General features: G+C 38.2%; 1 protein-coding gene across 2 annotated transcripts in view; it reads right to left on the bottom strand.

The window, feature by feature from the left end:
* SMYD3 (SET and MYND domain containing 3) overlaps positions 1-21,576 on the bottom strand; it is a 770,036-nt gene that overhangs the window by 662,015 nt on the left and 86,445 nt on the right. The window contains exon 1 of one of the 2 annotated variants that reach the window (XM_060396390.1): positions 4,716-4,735. The exons of the other annotated variant lie outside the window; for it this stretch is intronic. The gene's annotated coding sequence lies outside the window, so the exon portion shown is untranslated. Of the gene's footprint in view, positions 1-4,715; positions 4,736-21,576 lie in introns of those variants that run through there. 2 annotated transcript variants of the gene reach the window in all.

The following is a 21,576-nucleotide window of genomic DNA, read 5'->3' as shown; positions in this document are numbered from 1 at the left end:
AATTAACTCTAAATTCCTCAAATATCCATTCTTCAATTTTTACATTGTCATATCTAATAGGTAAGGATCAACTTTACATCATTAACTGATGAGTAATCTAAATTACTAATTATAGGAAGAAGCTTATTTAATTTATATCAATATTTCACTGTGATCAAATAAACAAAACTACCAATAAGGCTAAAACAGATGTACATTTTGAAGCACCTTACAATAAAGAACAGTAAAGGGCCTGATAAATTACCTTCTCTTTTTAAAGATTCCTTTACTGATATGTGAAAAACCAGTAAAAGTTATCAAAAGAATCTAAATAAAAAGATATCAAGAGAGGCCCTTTGTATAAACACTAAAGGCAATAAAATGTAATAAAATGATAAAATAAAAAAAGTCAACCTTCAAATCCATGAGAAAAATGGGGAAAAAGATGACCTTAAAACTAAAGTTTAATGTGACTTTTTTATTTTATTGAGAGCCCTAGAGTCTATATTAAGGGCAATCTGATAGGATTTAAAATACTAAATAAAAAATACTAAGAACAACTGTAGAGAATTTGAAAGTACCTGAAAATAACATAGGATAAATAAATACAATAATATAAAAAAGAGAAGAGATTTTTAACTCTAAAATGGAGCTAGAGTAGGCTGCTGCTTAGGGAGAGGAAAGCTGGAGTGCAAAGCCCCAACTAGCAAGTGCAAATTGAAAAACAAACTAACATTCAAAGAGAGGTCAATACTCCTCCAAAGGAAAAGGAAGGATGGGGTTAAAAAAACTTCACTGGCTACACAATTTTTCCTACAGTCAATGTTATTGCACTATACCAACATACCTACCTATGTTAAGAAACAATGAAATTATTTAATGTTTTAAAACAGTAAGAAGTTTTGAGGCCCTATGATCTGTTAAGTATATTCAAATATAACATTTCATTCCAACAGAGTCCAAAAGAAGTTCAGATATTAAGAAACAACCATTTAATTCTGTGCACTGGGAAAGATGTCACAAAAAAAGATAGCATTTTATATTACACATGAAAGACAGAAAGGATTTTCACAAATAGGAATGGAAGACAGGAATCCTTAATGGAAGGAACAAAAACAGCATCTAAAAAAATAAAATGTTGAACAGGTATGGGATACAGAGTAGGAATGGTGATATGGAATACTGGAGACAGGATAGAACATGGAAGAGCAACTTTGATGATTGATCAAAGAATTTTAGGGCAATCAAAAACCAACGAAGGCTTTCTGCAGATGAAATGATATAATTAATCTCCCTACTACATGTTTAATCTGATTACAATGGTTTTTAAAGGAAAAACTAGGAAGGAGACCTCATTATGAACTTGTTTAGAATGATGAATGAAAAGTTGCAAGGGACTTTAGACATTGTCTGACTCCATTCCTTCAGTCGTCAGGCTCAGAGAGTATAATCTACTCGTGGTCAGCTGAAGAATTATTAACAGAGGTTATGAGGTTTCCACACAATGAACTCATAAGTATTCTCATATCTAACAGGTTTTTTAAGGATACAGATAGCTACCTTTAATACCCCAAATTTATACCATCACTTCCAAAATGAACTGAAGCCTGCTATCCATCTGTCTTTATTTTCTTTATTTCCACAAATACTTCCTGAACCCCTATTAAGGGTCAGGTACTATCCTAAAATATAAAGAAAACATTAGTTCCCTTCCTAGGTGGGCTTAAAGTTCAACAGTAGAAACAAGACAAAAAACAAATCAAGACAAATGATGACACAGTGACAGGCATTATGGATAAAAGTTATGTTGGGTCAGAAGGAAGATAAGTGCAGAATGGAAGGTATTACTGTTCTATAGAGAGTAACCACAGAATGCTTTTCTCATAGGATGACATGCATGTGGTAAAAGCTGGAGACATAAGAGTATCTGAGAAGAGAGGCCCACAAAAATGGAAGAATAAATACGAAAATCCATACCAGATAAGCACTCAGCCTGCCTGAATGACGGAGGGAGGTAAGAGGAGGAAATGAGGCCAAAAAGCCGGGAAGATTTAAATCATGTAGACCTTCTGGGTCACTGAGAAGTCTTTAGCACTGAAATCATCTCAGAAACAATGCAAACAGAAGACAGTGGAGCATCTTTAATGTGTTGAAATTAAAGAAAGCAATGGGGGGCTGTCAAGAAAAAAAGCAAGCCAAGCCAGAATTTTATACCAAACAAAAACATTTAAAAAGAAGCAAAATAAAAATTTTAGTTAAATGCAAAGATACCAGAAGACTTGAAACTTAAAAATTTTAAAGGAAGCTGATGGAAAAGAATACCAGATGGAAATCCAGGTAAATCCAAAGATATATTAGAAATGCTATCTATGTGACAAAAACTTTGACTCCACACTTCCAATGAAGGGGGCACAGGTTTGATCCCTGATCAGTGAATTAAGATCCCACATGTTGCATTGCTTGGTCCAAAAAAAAAAAAAAAGAAGAAAAAATTTTGTTTCACATTTTAAAATTTTACTTGAAAGATAATTTATCATTTAAAGCAAAGATGACAATATACAGTGGGGTTTATAATACATACAAGTAAAACTTATGATGAAATGGCACCAAAAATGGGAAGGGGCAAATGGAAGTATACTATGATTATAACATCCACACATTACATGTTGTGTGTGATATTATTTAATAGTAGAGATACACAAATAAGTTAGAGGTAAATATTTTAAATCCTAGAGCAACAACAAAAAGTAAAACAGAGCTAATAAACCAATAAAAGAGATACAATGGAATATTTAAAAATATTCAATTCAAAGGAAATCAGAACAAGAAATAAATAAGAAAAACAAGTATACTTAAGAAAACTTGGCAAGAAAAGTGACTACCAAGCAACATGTGTAAGCTAGTCTGACTCAGCATATCTACTGGGAATAAAGGTGAAAACCGACATCTTTACTAACGGATGTAAACGTTTATCTGTAGGTTTCACAGGTGATTTATTGTAATATGCTCATTTTGCATACTCCCTTTCAATCTGTCACACTGCACATGGTTTCCAAAATCAAGAGATGTTTTTAATTAGCCAACTGGGTTACCGATACCCACTCATTCAAATAAGCTTTTGGAAATACTAGACATCACCAAATAAAAAGAGTGTTTGAGGATATATAAGAAGAAAATCAGGTGAAATATTCAATGGAAATAGTTATTTGTAAAACCCTAGTCTTTGGTTCATGGGACCATTTTGTATCTCATGTACTGTACAGTTCCTTGATCAACATGCAACAGTCACATCAACATATCTGCTTGCAAAATTACACTTTTCTTGTTTCACAGTAAATAGACAGATAAGGGTTGAACACATTAGAATTCATGTTGGCAGAGGCAAATAAAACCAAAAAAATTATCTGTTTTAAAAATAAATAATTATCTTGTCAATGTTAATTTATCCTACTTGATTAAATTTCATTGGCAAAAACCACAGGCTCAATGTAAAACTGGTCACAGCAAGAACAACTCCTTCCAAGAGCCAATCCAGAGTTTTGAGCAGGCCTGGATGAGACCTGGAAAGAGCACAGGGGATCAGGCCCTGAGGTGGAGAAGCCCACCAGCTCTTTTCAACAGAAAAAAGTACAAAACTGCTCCCTGACTCATTTATGGGCCCACTCAGAGAAGACTGTAGCTCTCCAGGTACTGGAGATAAGACAGCAAGCAGACAACAAGGCCCATAGAGTACATCCATCTCCTTGTTTTGGCTTGAAACTAGAACACCTTCTATATCTCAGCACAGATCTGGAATGCCAGTAGAGGATGAGCTGCTTGTCTACTCAGCACCCACCACTCCCTTACAGTCTTACAGCTTTCTGCCACGGGCCACAGCTACTCTCTGCCTCAGAGTGTTCATCGGCTAGAAGCGTGTAGACAGAAGGCCAGACTATCAGGGAGAAGCTAGCCACCAAAGCTGGGCAGGAGTTGATGAATCACATCGCCAATTATTATGGTAAGAGGTCATCAACTGTAAAATTCATCCTAACTTCAGAGATACTGAAATGTGGGAGAAAATGTTCATGTTAGCTTCAAATAATATGACTCTAATAATATAAGTGAAAACAGCCAGGGATTGAAAAAAATCTACAACTGCTTCCCTACATATATATACCTAACATGAGTCTAGCCTGACTCTGCATGCAAGCTGAGAAATGGAACAGAAATTAGTCCTGCTGTGGCCCAGAACTTAACATTAATGGTAACTGAGAGTTGTCACAAATATCACTCCTCAGCCCCTCAATCAGACACCATACCAGGCTACAACATGCCCACCATATGTCAAGCCCAGTGTGTAAGTTCTCTGAGGGAAAATGTCTTAACTCCAGCCTGATGGATATGATAGGCTGGAGGGGAGGTAAGGCAAGTACTAAATAATTATACAGAATAATTAACAGAATGAGGTAATGCCATTAAATTGGTTTTAATAAAACACATGTATATGCACACTCAGTCATGTCTGACTCTTGCAACTCCATGGATATGTAGCCCACCAGGCTCCTCTGTCCATGGCATTTTCCAGGCAAGAATACTAGAGAGGGGTTGCCATTTCATCCCCCAGAGGGGTTTTCCCGACCCAGGGATCGAACTCACCTCTCCTGCAATGGCAGGCTATTCTTTACTACTGAGCCACCTGGAAAATCCTCAATAACCCTATACGAGTTCACAAAAAGGAAAGAGGAATGTAGACTTACTAGATCAGGCAAAGTTTCAGTATCAAGCTGGCATCAGAACTGTGCGAGCATCTGCAAGAGACGAGGGAGGCAAGAAACAAAATAAAAAGGATATGGGCAGGCTCAGGACATTCTGGTAGAAAACCGAATATTTTTATTTCAGTGAAGCAAAGGTACAATGGAAAATGAAGCTAGAAATACAGAGTACTGGTAGGCAAGAAGAGGCACTAAATGTTTTCCAGTAGAGAAAACGACATAACCAGAGGCAGGGGGGATCCCCTAAAGAAGGCTTAGAGACACTGAATTTAAAGGGCTTCTGGGACATCTTGGTGATTTTTCTCACCTATTGCAAGGGCCCAGAATCCAGCTAGATCTGAGTCAGGAAAGCAAAAGAAAGATGTGAACTGGGAATTTTATTTAGGACTCATCTGGACTCCTCTAAGACTCATTAGGGCTTCCCAGGCGACTCAACCGGCAAAGAATCCCCCTGCAGTGCATGAGACCCAGGTTCAGTCCCTGGGTCAGGAAGATCCCCCGGGAGAAGGGAATGGCAACTCACTCCAGTATTCTTGCCTGGAAAATCCTATGGACAGAGGAGCCTTGCGGGCCACAGCCCATGGGGTCAGAAGAGTCAGACATGACTTAGCAACTAAACCATCACCATTTGGACCAAATAATAGCTGAAGTTATGAAATAAGATGTTTCACTGAGAGGATGTGATATATAAGGGGGGAAAAAAAAGGAACCCAGAGAAATAATCTGAGGAGCATCACCATTAGTGGGATGAGCAGAAGAGCTCACAAAGAATAAGAAGCAGCAACCATGTAAGTGGAAAGAAAATCAGGAGAGCAGGAAAACAGCATGGAAGAAAAAGAGACATCAATACTGACCAATTTCACAGCAAGATGGAGTAAGAACCAAAACACATTCCCAGGGATTGAGGCTGCTGATGGCCTGGGTAAAAGCAGTTTAAGTGGAGTGGCAGGAATGGGAATGGAGTGCACACTGGGAGGTCAGAACAGACTCCCCTTGAGCTGAGCCAAAGGTGGTTCAGGGGTAAAGAATCTGCGTGCCAATACAAACAATCCTGGAGGGGGAAGATACCCGGGAAGAGGAAGTGGCAACCCACTCCCGTATTTTTGCCTGGAGAATTCCATGGATAGAAGAGCCTGGCAGGCTACAGTACATGTGGTTGCAAAGAGTCAGACATGACCGAGCAACTGAGAATCCATCCAAGCTGAGTCAAAGTGACCCAGATGAACAGGGAAAGTCATCAGGTGGAAGGAAAGGAAAATAGCACCTGCAAAGGATGAGCCGGATCCAATTTCAAAATGTTTATCTTAAACAAAAAAAGCTTTAAACCACACATTAAAAGACTTGCAAACTCAGCAAGCATAACGAACTTGTTATTTTGAGCAAAATAATATTAATTACAATGTTAACTTTTTGAGGGAAAAGAAACTAATCAAAACTCTCATAAATACGCTGCTTAGCAAAATTTTATGAAAAAGTACATGAACGAGGTCACACCTTTTGTATGACCAATTTCTAAAAGGAACAAATCTATATATATCTGCTACATTAATTACTCTCCAATTCTGCCACAGTCTGTTCAAGCTCAACCTAGGCAGTGAAACTTCAATCTTAAATCTTCATTTTTACTCAGTTCTTCTTTTCTCAAGAAGGAGCCATTTAAAAAAAAAAACTCAAAATGTCCTTTATCTTTATTGCAATTTAGAAAAATCAGTCATTTCCTAAAAATCCACATTTCTGGCTACACTGTAGGAGAAAAAAAAGAGACATCACACAGTATGTGTAAGTTTTTGACCTCACTGTATGACTACAGATGCCACAGTAGAGTAGTGATGAAGAAGTTATGTCAGACTCAGATTGGACCATCAGTGTGAAAGTACCAGCTCCTTCAGCACTTGCTCAAAGGAAACTATCAGAGCCACGTATTATCAACTGTATGTACAAAGCAGAACTGTCAGTTATGGGATGGGCTATAAAAAGATAGACACAATTCCTAATTACATCCATTCTTTCATTGTAATTACTCTGGAGAGTGATTACATATTTAACTTGGCTATCTTTTTTAAAAAATAAGTTGCTTTAATGAAAGTATTTTAGATAGTGATGCCACCATACATCAATTAGAAAGTTAATCATTCTCCTTGTTCTCACAGAACAATTTCAAAGGCGGTGGGGAGGTACTAGTGCTCAGTGCTTTTTAGAAAGTTAATTAGAGGGCACCCAATAAAGAGAGGGGCTTCCCAGGTGGTATTAGTGGCAAAGAACCCGCCTGCCAATGCAGGAGATGTGGGTTCAGTCCCTGGGTCAGGAAGATCCCCTGGAGGAGGGCATGGCAACCCACTCCAGCATTGTTCCCTGGAAAATCTCATGGACAAAGGAGCCCGTTGGGCTCTGGTCTACAGGGTTGCAAAGAGCTGGACGTGACTGAAGCAACTTGGTATGCATACAGTAAGAGAAAACATCCAGGAAATAGACTTTATCAAAAACTCAAAATATGTAATCTGCATAGAGTCAAAAAACAGCAAGAGATCCTCCTCAGTGGGCTCACTTCAGCAGAAAAAAATTCTCCTCACTATGTCAGGTTTAGTTTTCAATATTCTACGAGACTTCACTACATAATAAATGACTACTCTAGAATCATTCTTAGAATATTTCCAAGAGACAAAGGGCAAACAAAGTCATAAGCTATGACTAACAAAGCTCCAAATTAGCTCAAATACATTACAGATTGAACTATAAATAAGAAAGTTTTCATATAATGGAATCTAAGATATTACCAATCAGCAAGCAAATCATGGGCTATAACTGTGGCACACATTACCCTCACCCTAGATTCATTAATAATAAAGCAATTTATTTCCATCCAAAGTACTCCATCTTAAAATGTAAACTCATTATGATTTTATGTAGGCAAAGGTGTCATCAATAGCATTTAGCGTTAGAGGTGACTTTCAAAACATACACATAAGCTTATCTTCCAGTCTTATCAGCCTTCCTGTATGTTACTTTATACATATTTTATGCCATTCTTCCACTGCCTTCCAGAATCCCATTAGTAATCCCACACACTTCGCTCAATATGATTCAGGCCACACAATAAAATGGTTTTCTGTGTCAGCTATATTTCACAGTCTCGTTAAACTGAATAAGATCAAATGAAAGAAGGCGTGTGAAAGTGGATTTTGCACAGTCTGCCACATAGAAGACATTTAATAAACATGTGTAACCTAAATTCAGCACAACCCCTCTGGTACCAAGTCATTAAGAACTAGAAGGTTCACATTTAACAGCAAGTAGACTAACATCATAGCAACAGCTTAAGGACAGATGGAATATACCAATAACGGAAAGTAGGAAGAAGCAAAAATATTTGACAGAATGTAGGTACGACGTGAGAGTAATTAAAAGATTCCCGGATCCAACATCCTTCAGCTATACTCTCATTATGACAAAACAGTCCAGAGTCTTCTTTTCTTTTTAACAACCTTTCACTGTTTTTTGAGTTATCATAATCAACCCCTCCAAAATTATTATCTAATGTGATAAGAACTAAATGAAGTATCAAGGTAAACTGATACTTCATTTTTGCCCCTGAACATGATTCTTTACCTAGAGTCAATGAATAAGTTTTGTGAGATCTGCTTGTCTGATATTCTTGCAAAATATGTATAAATGCGTATTTCTACAAAGAGGTTTCATAAATTAATTTTCTTATTGCATGAGTAAGACCACAAAATAAACAGAGCAGCAGAATTTTAAGTGAAGGCATTTTATTTATACTCCAAAGTTTCTTTGTTAAGACTAGTTTGTTAAGCAAAGAGCATTATGAGAAACTGTGTGTGTGTGCTAAGTCACTCTAGTCGTGTCTGACTTTGTGTGACGCTATGGACTGCAGCCCACCAAGTTCCTCTGTCCAGGGGAACTCTCCACGCAAGAATACTGGAGTGGGTTGCCGTGCCCTCCTCCAGGGGATCTTCCCAACCCAAGTCGAACCCGTATCTCTTACATCTCCTGCATTGGCAGGTGGGTTCTTTACCACTGCACCACCTGAGAAAAAAGTACAACCAAGACAAAACCTATCGCTCTTCTCTGAGTTAGGGAAGTCATCAGAAAATACTGAGAATTCCAAAATGGCTTTAGAGGGTGGAGGAAAAGGAACACTGCCGAGGTGTTGAAATTCTAAACGAGTCAAATTCCAAACAGAAGGTACAAAGAGATTGAAGAAATAAAACCACATAGAATAGGATGTCCCCCATAACAATGAAATTTCCTCGACTACAATTTTTCCTACATTCTCCAATACTGCAACCTCATCAAGGGGACAGACCTACCTTACCAGTCTTCGTACCATGTGTCCCAGCTCAACACTTGTCACATAGTCATACTCAACATTTCATGAATCAACAATGCAAGTAAGAGTTGGAAGCAAATGCCAAGTTTAAAAAATTGGGGGGCCAGAAGTTTTTGGTAGTAGTCATGTTCAAATTCACCAACTTGAGAAATAAAATGTGTAGATAGACCCCAAAATATTCGAGAGGAAAATTTAGTTATAAAACCTTCTTCCTTGTTTTAATAAAACTATAAAACAAAAGTAGGAGAATGCAAAAGAACTTAATCTTCCTAAAGTGAATGGAGATTTACAAGTTTAAATTTCTTAACTGGAGATGGGAGCTTCATTTTTATAGTATCTCAGTCATCAGGCAGCAGTTTTTAAAAAAACCTACAGTTGTCCCTTTAACTTTTTATCTTTAAATAATTTTAAACTTACAGAAAACCTGAATAGTACAAAGAATTCCCAAATACACTTCATCCAATTTCCACTAATATTAACATTTTACTTAATCATACCATAATTATCAAAACTAAGAAACAAAAGTTGATGAAATCATCGAGTAAACTACAGGCTTTACTCAGACTTCATCCAACTAAATATTTGCACTAATATCCTTGCTCTGTCCAGGATTCTACAATGCATTCAGGTACCCTGCATATCTTTAGTCTTCTTCAATCTGTGGTAATCCTTAAAGTCCTATCTTGCCTTTGACATTTGATACCACTGAAGAGTAATGATCAAGTATTTAACATCTTTCTGATGTTTTTTCACAATTAAATTGAAGTTATGCATTTTAGCAAGAATACCACAAAGGTGAGGTGCTCTTGTCTTGGTTAAGGTGGTATTTTCCAGGTTAATCCACCGTAAAGATACTCTCTTTCCCTTGGAATTAATATCTTGGAAGGGACATTCTAAGATTCTGCAAATATCCTGTTTCTAATCACACTATCATGTACTAATTTTGGCATCCATCACTGGATCTTGCCTGTGAAAATTACTGCTGTAGTATTCTAATGGCAATTTTCTACTTCCCTCATCCCTTCTGCATTTACAATTCAAATTCTTCTACATGCTACCTCCCCACTCACTTATTCATTTATTTTGTTTATTTGCATCAGTCTGGGCTCCTAAATATTACTTTCTTCTGTGAGTTACAGTCTAAAACTACTCTGATATTTTATGGTCCCAATTTTTCCAGCTTTGGTCATTGAGAGCTCTTTCGGGTTAGCTCCTATGCCTCTCAACATGCCCACACGCTTCTTTTAAGAACTTTCTTAGTTCTGGTAATACAAGATGCTCCCGGCTTATCTTGTATTTTCTCTCACCCAGTCCTGGGATCAACCGATTCTCAAAGGAACCCTAGCTCCATTAACTGGAGAATGGTATTTAGAAAACACGATATGGGAACCAGGTGTGCTCACTGTCAATGGGCTATCTCTGATTCTAGGTAGACCCTCTCCATGGACAGTGATAAGAAATACTGTTGGCCTCTGAACAATGTGGGAGTTAATCCTTGTATAACTAGAGTCAGTCAGTCCTCCATAGCATCAGATCCCCTGCATCCTCATGTTCAACCAGCCCCAGACCATGGGCTACTGTAGTATAGTAAATACTGTACTGTATTATAGTAAACAGTATTTACTATTGCAAAATATCAGCATATAAGAGGACCCATTCAGTTCAAACCCAAGTTGTTCAAGGGTCAACTGTATATGTACATATACTACCGAACACCTACATATGCACCTATATTTATTTCTATATCTGTTTACATATACAGCTGAAATATTCAGAATGAATTTATACTGATACTTCTGAATGCAATCCAGTACCACAGGGTTTATTCTACTCGGTCACATTCCTCATTTGTAATTTCTCTGGCAGAAAACTGAGTCTCCTTATCTACTGTACCTACTTTTTCAACTCTAATAAACATATAGTTTCAGAATTGCTAATCCATACCTCTGTGAGAAACTAATATGCCAACAAGAGTGCAGTGCTTGTGTGCAGCTCTTTTTGTCTTTAACCTTACAACATCCAGTCAAAAGACTATCTTCCAACATTAATCAGGCGAGCTTTTTTCCTCCCCACTCTCTTTAGTGATATGTCACTCATTTGTATTCCATGTTGTTTTCCCTTCACATCCTGGTTGTTCTTTTTAATTTACAAACAGTAAAACACAGTTTGTGGTATACAGTTCAATTCTGATAGATAGATAGAGCCATCCACCCAATACCACAGTCACAGCACAGAACAGTTCCATTACCTCCAAAATCCCCTCATGTTGCCCCTTGCAGTCAAACCTTTCCCCGTCTCCAACTCTGACAACCCCTGATCTGTCTTTTCTTCCTATAGTTTTACTTTGTCCACTTTCTTTAGTGGTTTCCAATATAAAAACTGTGCTTACATTTGACTTGTTAACATCATTCCATAGCTCTTAGATGCTCTGTTCTATTTTGTGTTTTACTCTACTCTTTTTACTCTTCTTTGACTTTTTTCTCCTTTATAGTAATTTCTATTGGCCTAGTCACAAGCTCAATGATTCTGCCCTTGACGGTCAGAACTACTGATAAGCCCATCAAAGGCATTCTTCACTGCTGCTTTTCCTCACTTCTAGTGCTTCTGTTTAATTCTTTCTTATAGTTTCTATCTTTCCGCTAAAACTATCCATGTAATCCATGTTCACCTTTTTAATTAGAGCTTTCAATATAGTAATTATAGTTATTTTAAGTCAGATAGTCCCAATATCTATGTCATACCTAAATCTGATTTTGTTGACTACTTTGTCTCTTGGCAATAAGTGTACTGGGGGTTTTTTGATTGCCTTTTTGTAAGCCACCTAATTTTTTTTGTTGAAAGTTGAACTTGTGAAGGAGATTAAGAACTAAGGTAGTAGATTTTATGCATAGAAAGCAACATAACTCTTTTCTTTTGCTGTGTTTTTAGGGTGAAGGTTTAAATTAATCTAGTCAGATGGCTCAGCTGGTAAAAAATCCACCTGTAATGCAGAAGACCTGGGTTCAATCCCTGGGTTGGGAAGATCCCCTGGAGAAGTAATCTGGCCTGGAGTATTCCAAGATTCCAGGCCAGTATTGTGACCTGGAGAATTCCATGGACTTTATACTCCATGGGGTTGCAAAGGGTCGGACACAACTGAGCACATTTCCCTTCACTTTCCTCCAGTCAGAAATCAGGCTAGGTCTGAGATTTATTGTGGATATGGTATCCTTGGGGCATCACAGTCTTCTAACTCCTCTCCCGGTAACTTGTGTTTAAAGTGTTTAGAGTGGGGACTGGTTCTTAACATCTGCCCTGCTCTCAGCTTTAGTCTTTCCTTTGTGCTGCACCTCAGGGAGGTCTGCATGGTCTGGCCAGTCTTCCAGCAGTGTTCAACTGTTACCTGTTACTTGATGCTCACCACTCTGATAGGAGTAGAGATTTTCTGTTGTTCTCACTAAGCATAAATCTTAGAAAGTCACTGAGTCTCAAGGATGTGGCCTTCTCACTACTCCTGTCCCTTACCCAGCTGTGGTTCTGAGCCCAACATGATACCCAAGTGTAGCTTTGATTCCACTTTCTACCCTCAAGCACAAACGGGGCTTTAACAGTGCCCTAAGGCCAAGTGATTTTTCTGCCTTTCCCCCTGCGTTCATTCAGTATAAGAGAAACAGAAGATAGGGAACAAGTGTACGGGCATAATTTCTTGCTTCATCTACGGCAGTGGCTCTTCCTACCAATCCCTATACCACCAGAGGATGCTTTCTCGAGAGTTGCACCTGTCTTTGGGGGGGGAACGCCTGGTAGAGTTCATAGAGGAAAAAGCTGCAAGTGTATAGAAACTCTACCTATATGTACAGCCTGCAAAGTCTTCACATTCTCTTACCAGCCCACATTCAGCATCCATGAATTCTTCAGCTAAACTCTTGCCAGTGCCCAGCAATTGCTGCCCCGGGTAAGTAAGTGCTCATGTCTCTCTCTATAGGGACTGTTTCTCCTTAGACCTAACACCAGTGGGCAGCCCTGGAACCTAAGCTCTCTGCTCAGAGTTCCAAAAAAGTTATAAGCTTGCAGTTGTACCACTTTTTGTAGAGAGGAGGAGGTCATGTTTTAAGGGTAGAGGAAATGCTCTTTCTGCACAATTTTGATTTTATTAATGCACGAACTTGTTTGCTAAAAGATAAGACTATGAAACAAAAATTAAAGCTTAGTAAAAAGTCAAAAGTACCATTCCAAATTCCAAATTAAAATACTCTAATATAATTTTTAATCTAAAAACTTAATTAAAGAGTTTTGGCTGTTCACTGAGGTGATTTTTTCCAGCTGCTTGTTGATATATCAAGGAAAGTCTATTTCCCTAACAATAGAATAAATTCAAAAACAAATTACAATAATGCATTTGGGCATACACCTAAGGAATCAGCTTAATAAAAAACATAACAGCTGATAATGATTTCTTAAAAGCATTTACTCTACATTTGACAGAATGCTTTGAGAACACCAATTATGTATTCATAGTCCCCATAATTTTGTTTTACAAAATATTTCCTCAAATCTCTTGGGAGATTACTACAGGGTTAAAAGCTGCCTTAAGATCAAAGATCAAAATACAGGAAAACCCTGTAATCTCTATAGCAGTTCACTGATCTTTCCCATCTGCTATGCAAAAAGAAGGTGTATGGTAAGTTTGAAAAAAGAAAATCTTTTTAACTAGAAATGACAGTAAACTGATTCTGGCAAACGTTCAGAGGGAATTTTTTCTTTATGAGATCCAACTCCCTTTTGCCAAAATATAAACGATGTCAACAATAGGAAAATAAAGTCTAGTCAATAAAGTACTGTCTCTTATTTATATCTTTCTTCCTGCAACTATATCACATGATCACATTTCTATAATAAAACCACACACAGTAAATGAATTTTCAACCATCAAGAGGACTTCATAAGCACAGGCTTATGGGTGAATGATGAGAGACAGCTGGAGCAAGACAGTGAAAAATGTACTTAACTCAGGCCCAGAGAAATTACTTTCCTGGTATAGGCCAACAATCTGTGAGTTTCCCTAGACTTTCCTTTATGTAAAAATCTAGAAGCTCTGTCTTATATCTTCATCCCAGAAACAATCAAGAAATTGAAGATAGATGGCATGGCACATTTTTCAGAACAGAAGAAGCATTCTGTCTCATAGGCTATATCTACAATTATAGCCTTTGCTGCTAAGTCACTTCAGTCGTGTCCGACTCGGTGCAACCCCATAGACGGCAGCCCACCAGGCTCCCCTGTCCCTGGGATTCTCCAGCCAAGAACACTGGAGTGGGTTGCCATTTCCTTCTCCAATGCATGAAAGTGAAAAGTGAAAGTGAAGCTGCTCAGTCGTGTCCGACTCTTAGCAACCCCATGGACTGCAGCCTACCAGGCTCCTCCGTCCATGGGATTTTCCAGGCAAGAGTACCAGAGTGGGTTGCCATTATCAACCAGTTATTCTAGAATGGGGTCTGGTTCTTTCCCTTACCTTCTCTTTCCTCTCACAATCATTAAATTGTACATTAAAAATGGGTGAACTTCATGGTATTTAAATTATACCTTAATAAAATTAAGAAAAAAGAAATGAAATATTGGATCCATATTACAGAACCAATGCGTGAACTGACAATTTCCATTCTCCCTCCTATAAACAGAAGTGTAAGTAGGTACCTAATCAACAAATAATACTGGCACAATTAGGTATCAGCATAAAAACTATGACTCTTACTCACCACATATACAAAAATTAATTCAAAATGGATCAAAGAACTAAATGGAAGAGCTACGGCTCTTACAAGAAAATGCAGGTATAAATCTTAGTGATCGTGCATTAGACAGTACTTTCTTAAGTATGACACTAAATGCACAAATAACAAAAGAAAACAATCAGTAAGTCGGACTTCATAGAAATTAAAAACTTTTGTGCATCAAAAACACTATCAAGAAAATGAAAAGACAACTCATGAAATGAGAGAAAATATATGAAAAATCATATATCTGATAAAGGTCTATGATTCAGAATAATGAACTCTTACAATTCAACAATAAAGAGATAAATAAACCAATATAAAAATAGTCAAAGGATTTGAACATTTCTCCAAAGAAGATGTAAAATGGCCAATGAGCAGATAAAAAATGCCCAAATCACTTATCACTGCTGCTGCTGCTGCTGCTGCTAAGTTGCCTCAGTCATATCCGACTCTGTGCGACCCCATCGATGGCAGCCCACCAGGCTTCCCCATCCCTGGGATTTGCCAGGCAAGAGTACTGGAGTGGGTTGCCATTTCCTTCTCCAATGCATGAAAGTGAAAAGTGAAAGTGAAGTCACTCAGTCGTGTCCGACTCCTAGCGACCCCATGGACAGCAGCCTACCAGGCTTCTCTGTCCATGGGATTTGCCAGGCAAGAGTACTGGAGTGGGTTGCCATTGCCTTCTCCGTCACTTATGACTAGGAAAATGCAAATCAAACCACAAAAAGACACTACTTTATACCCAGGAAGATGGCTATACTAACTTTTTTTAATGGATTAACAAGAGTTTTTGAGGATGTGGAGAAACTGGAACCCTCATACATTGCTTGTATAAAATGGTACAGCCACTGTGCAAAAGTTTGGCAGTTCCTCAATTCTATACAACTCATCAATCAATGCAAAGAAATAGAGGAAAACAACAGAATGGGAAACACTAGAGATCTAATGAAGAAAATTAGAGATACCAAGGGAACATTTCATACAAAGATGGGCTCAATAAAGGACAGAAATGGTATGGACCTAACAGAAGCAGAAGATATTAAGAAGAGGTGGCAAGAATACACAGAAGAACTATACAAAAAAGATCTACACAACACAAATAATCATGATGGTGTGATCACTCACCTAGAGCCAGACATCCTCAAATATGAAGTCAAGTGGGCCTCAGGAAGCATCACTACGAACAAAGCTAGTGGAGGTGACGGAATTCCAGTGGAGCTATTTCAAATCCTGAAAGATGATGCTGTGAAAGTGCTACATTCAACGTGCCAACAAATTTGGAAAACTCAGCAATGGCCACAGGACTGGAAAAGGTCAGTTTTCATTCCAATCCCAAAGAAAGGCAATGCAAAAGAATGCTCAAACTACCTCACAATTGCACTCATCTCACACGCTAGTAAAGTAATGCTCAAAGTTCTCCAAGCCAGGCTTCAGCAATACGTGAACCGTGAACTTCCAGATGTTCAAGCTGGTTTTAGAAAAGGCAGAGGAACCAGCGATCAAATTGCCAACATCTGCTGGCTCATCAAAAAAGCAAGAGAGTTCCAGAAAAACATCTATTTCTGCTTTATTGACTATGCCAAAGCCTTTGACTGTGTGGATCACAACAAACTGTGGAAAATTCTTAAAAAGATGGGAATACCAAACCACCTGACCTGCCTCTTGAGAAATGTGTATGCAGGTCAGGAAGAAACAGTTAGAACTGGACATGGAACAACAGACTGGTTCCAAATAGGAAAAGGAGTGCATCAAGGCTGTATATCATCACCCTGCTTATTTAACTTATATACAGAGTACATCATGAGAAACACTGGGCTGGAAGAAGCACAAGCTGGAATCAGGTTGCTAGGAGAAATATCAATAACCTCAGATATGCAGATGACATCACCCTTATGGCAGAAAATGAAGAAGAACTAAAGAGCCTCTTGATGAAAGTGAAAGAGGAGGGTGAGAAAGTTGGCTTAAAGCTTAGCATTTAGAAAATGAAGATCATGGCATCCGGTCCCATCACTTCATGGGAAATAGATGGGAAACAGTGGAAACAGTGTCAGACTTTATTTTTCTAGGCTCCCAAATCAGTGCAGATGGTGACTGCAGCCATGAAATTAAAAGACGCTTACTCCTTGGAAGGAAAGTTATGACCAACCTAAACAGCACATTCAAAAGCAGAGACATTACTTTGTCAACAAAGGTCCGTCTAGTCCAGGCTATGGTTTTTCCAGTGGTCATGTATGGCTGTGACAGTTGGACTATAAAGAAAGCTGAGCATCAAAGAACTGATGCTTTTGAACTATGGTGTTGGAGAAGACTCTTGGGAGTCCCTTGGACTGCAAGGAGATCCAACCAGTCCATCCTAAAGGAGATCAGTCCTGGGTGTTCATTGGAAGGACTGATGTTGAAGCTGAAACTCCAATACTTTGGCCACCTGATATGACTCATTTGAAAAGACCCTGATGCTGGGAAAGATTGAGGACAAGAGAAGGGGACGACAGAGGATGAGATGGCTGGATGGCATCACCAATTCAACAGACATGGGTTTGGGTAGACTCTGGCAGTTGGTGATGGACAGGGAGGCCTGGCGTGCTGCGGTTCATGGGGTCTCAAAGAGTTGGACACGACTGAGTGACTGAACTGAACTGAATCCCACCCTTAGGTACGTAAAATAATATATAATAAAAATTTATGGCCACACAAAACTTGTTCACAAATGTTCACAGCAACATTATTCATAATAGAAATTTGGTGGGGGGGTGGGAATCCAATGTCCATCAACTAATGAATGTATAAACCAAATGTGGTGGTATATACAGACAATGAAACATTATTCAGCCATAAAAAAGAATAAAATCACAATATATACAAATATCAAATTACAGTGTACACCTAAAACTAAGTTACTGTTATATGCCAATGACACTTCAATTTTTAAAAAAGGAATGAAGTACTAACACATTCTACTGCATTAATGAACCTTGAAAGAATTCAGTCACAAAAGACCACAAATTGTGTGATTCCATTTATATGAACTGTCAGGCAAATTCAGAGAGAGAGAAAACAGACTAATAGTTACCAGAGGGTAGAGAAGGGGGAAGTTAGGAGCTATAGAGTTTGATTTCACAGTGACATAAATTTTCTAGAATTAGATAGCAGTGATATTTTCAGAACACTAAATATGCTAAAAATCCAATTGTATACTTTTACATGGTTAAAATGGTGAATTTTTATGTTGTGTGAATTTTATCTTAATTTAAAAAAATAAGGAGTGGAGGAAGGCATGATGGTAGTCAAATGCAGACTCTCTGAGCAGAACTACCTTCACCCATGGCTATTTCCTGGGATCACATGAACACCCTGTCACAAAAGAGTGGGCACAGCCTGAACCACTATCAAAACTTTAAGAAGACATAAGTAAGGAGACACAAGAGACGTAAGTTCGATCCCTGAGTATGGAAGATCCCCTGGAGAAGGAAATGGCAAGCCAATCCAGTATTCTTGCCTGGGAAATCCCATAGACAGAGAACTTTGGTGGGCTACAGTCCATGGGGTCGCAGAGTCAGACATGACTGAGCGACTGAGTGGACACGAGTTAAGTAAGATCAGGAAACCGTGGCAACAGAGTCTAACAGGTGGTAGGCGTTCACATTTACTAACAGGGGCAAACTTGAATTTGGATGACCAATAGTATCCATGAAGAGGAGCATCTATACCAACAGTCCCACATGTAGACAGAGGAAGTCACAGTCCCTCAATTAGCAACTGCTGTGGGTGACCAGGACAGAATTTTCACATAGGCAGCTGCAACCCATTAGTGGGTTGCAAAATCAATATAGGCACTCTTTAAGTGATCTAAACAAGGGACTAAAGATGAACAGAACAAAATATATCCCAGATCACAAGTAGGAAGGCGTGATTTACTGTTTTCAACTATAAAAATACTTGTTTGAACTAACTCAAGATACAAATTTTTGCGAATTCTATTTTCAAAAAAAAAAATCTGAGAAAAGCTAGCCCACAATAGCTAGTGAAAGTGTGCTGCAGATGCTTAACAATATATAGGCAGAAAACAACCTATATAAACATGCTTTGGCTTTCATCATCATCAGAGCTCTCAACTTTGCTTTACAACTAGAACAAACAGCAACGTTTATATTGTCCCTTTAGGGGAGCGTTTAATCACTCAAGCTGTTATATTCATTTGGTAAATATGTACTGTAATCCTAAATCTGAAGATAATTCTGTAGGTTTTTCTTCCTCAGTGTACATGAAATAGATATTTCAATGCTCTAGAGGACCAGTAATCTCCATGCTTCCCAAACAGAAGTCTATTAGTGAATCAGTTCCATACAGTTGCTCAGTCGTGTCCGACTCTTTGCGACCCCATGGACTGCAGCACTCCAGGCTTTCCTGTACTTTACCAACTCCTGGAGCTTGCTCAAACCCATGTACATTGAGTTGGTGATGCCATCCAACCATCTCATCCTCTGTCGTCCCCTTCTTCTCCTATCTTCGATCTTTCCCAGCATCAGGGTCTTTTCCAAGGAGTCAGTTCTTCGTTATCAGGTGGCCAAAGTATTAGTTTCAGCTTCAGCATCAGTCCTTCCAATGAATATTGAGGACTGATTTCCTTTAGGATTGTTATTAGTGAAGAGCAGTTATTAAATACTCAAGAAAGTTTCTCTCAGAAGTTCACAAATAGTGCCTTTTGTTACTTCTTATACTCACAGGGAGGCCTGGTGTGCTGCAGTCCATGGAGTCACAAAGAGCAGCTAAACTGAATAGTCATGTCTAATAAAAGATAATTAAAGAAACTAAAAGTTGTATTCTCTAATTATTCTATTATGAGCACTTCCACTAAAAACTTTATTTTTCAAAATTGTTTATTCTGCTTCAGAAATTGAAGATATTATTCACTTCAGAGGACTGGAGGTACAACCTCAAATCGATTTTATTTCAAAGTTCAATTATTTTTTCATAAATTGAAGAATGTTCTTGTAATACGGTTTTTCAAATTCAGTTAATATTTGGAAGTGATAATTCATTAGTTAGTAAATAAACAAGCACTGCAATACTTACAAAACAAAAGCACCCCTTTGCATATGGGGTGCTGGTGACACTGTGGCTTTCAGTTTGTAACACTGATCAATAGTTTCTGTACTGATACATAACATTTATGTATGTTGTGTATGAGCACATGTGCATGTGTGTACATATATAATTTACATATAGTTTATATACATTAACATGTGATTTTATATACATTGTGTATACACATTAACATATGCACTATATGTGTATAAAAATTCAATAAAATTTTTTAAAGAACTGATTTGAAAGGTTTTAGGAAAAATCCTTTTCATGGGTGTTAAGAGTTACAGCTGAGTTTGTAGAAGAATATAGGTGCTATTATTTTGTTTTTTTGAGTGGGTTTGAGTATATAAGAGTATATAGTTGCTGTTTTTTGAATGGGTTTATTTTCTAATTGTAAATTTTTATCTTCAGATATAAAGAAAACTTTTCTGGCTCCATGGTTCCATGCAGTACATCATCTCCATGAATGACACATGGCAACTTTGACATACTTCATGTGGGCCAAACAATAAAGTATAATCATGTTTCAGATCCTCTGGATGGGCACTGCCCAATAGAACTTTCTGCAATGGTGTAAACGTTCTATAGCTACAGGAGCCACTAGCCATACACTTAAAATGTAGGTATTTGGTTAAACCACTATTTTTGGGGGGTTTTTTTTTGGTTGTGCTGTGAGGTTTGTGGGATTTTTACTTCCCCAACCAGGAACTGAACCAGTGCCCTAAGCAGTGAAAGCAAGGAGTCCTAGCCAAGGCACCACCAGAGAATTTGCTAAAGTACCAAATTTTTAAATTTAAATCAAATTTAAATAACCACAAGCGGCTAGAAGCTATTGTACTAGACTTTTTGATTCTAGGTAACACCCAGCACTTTCTGCTTTGCAGACAAAAAGCTATGCTTCATTTTTGTAGGTTATAGGACATTTTGTAGGACCAGAATCACTCTGACTACTACAGAAACAAGAGTAATCCTGGATATTTCTCCCTCTTGTGTGAAAATCTTCCGTCTTTCATTAGTGACAAAAGACTACAAAAAATAAGTCTTTGAATTGAAGGCTAAAATAATTAAAACAATCCAAAGAAACCACTTTAAAAAAAAAAAAAACAACTCCCCTTAGTTATAAGCAGACAGGGTATGGTAGGCATATAGAGACAAAAGACCTCTTTCACACAGGGAATTAATTGATAGTTAAGGCCTGAATATGTTATGCTAGGTTGTAACTCCACTAAGTCTAGTAAGACCTTTGAGCTGTAAAATTTTCAGAATGGTCAAATTTTCACACAGAATATGAGTTAAGAAACAGTTTAAATTAATATTTACCAAACTATGTCCCTTGGATTGCAAAGAGATCAAACCAGTCAATCCTAAAGAAAATCAGTCCTGAATTTTCACTGGAAGGACTGATGCTGAAGCTGAAACTCCAATACTTTGGCTACCTAACGGGAAGAATCAACTCACTGGAAAAGACCCTACGCTGGGAAAGACTGAAGGCAGGAGGAGGAGGGAACAACAGAGGATGAGATGGTTGGACGGCATCACGGACTCGATGGACATCTGTTTGAGCAAGCTCTGGGAGTTGGTGATGGACAGAGAAGCCTGGCATGCTGCAGTCCATGGGGTCACAAAGAGTCGGACACGACTGAGCAACTGAACTGAA

Source organism: Ovis aries, chromosome 12 (assembly GCF_016772045.2).
Source record: "Ovis aries strain OAR_USU_Benz2616 breed Rambouillet chromosome 12, ARS-UI_Ramb_v3.0, whole genome shotgun sequence".
NCBI lineage: Eukaryota > Metazoa > Chordata > Mammalia > Artiodactyla > Bovidae > Ovis > Ovis aries.
This window is presented reverse-complemented; position numbering and strand designations above follow the sequence as displayed.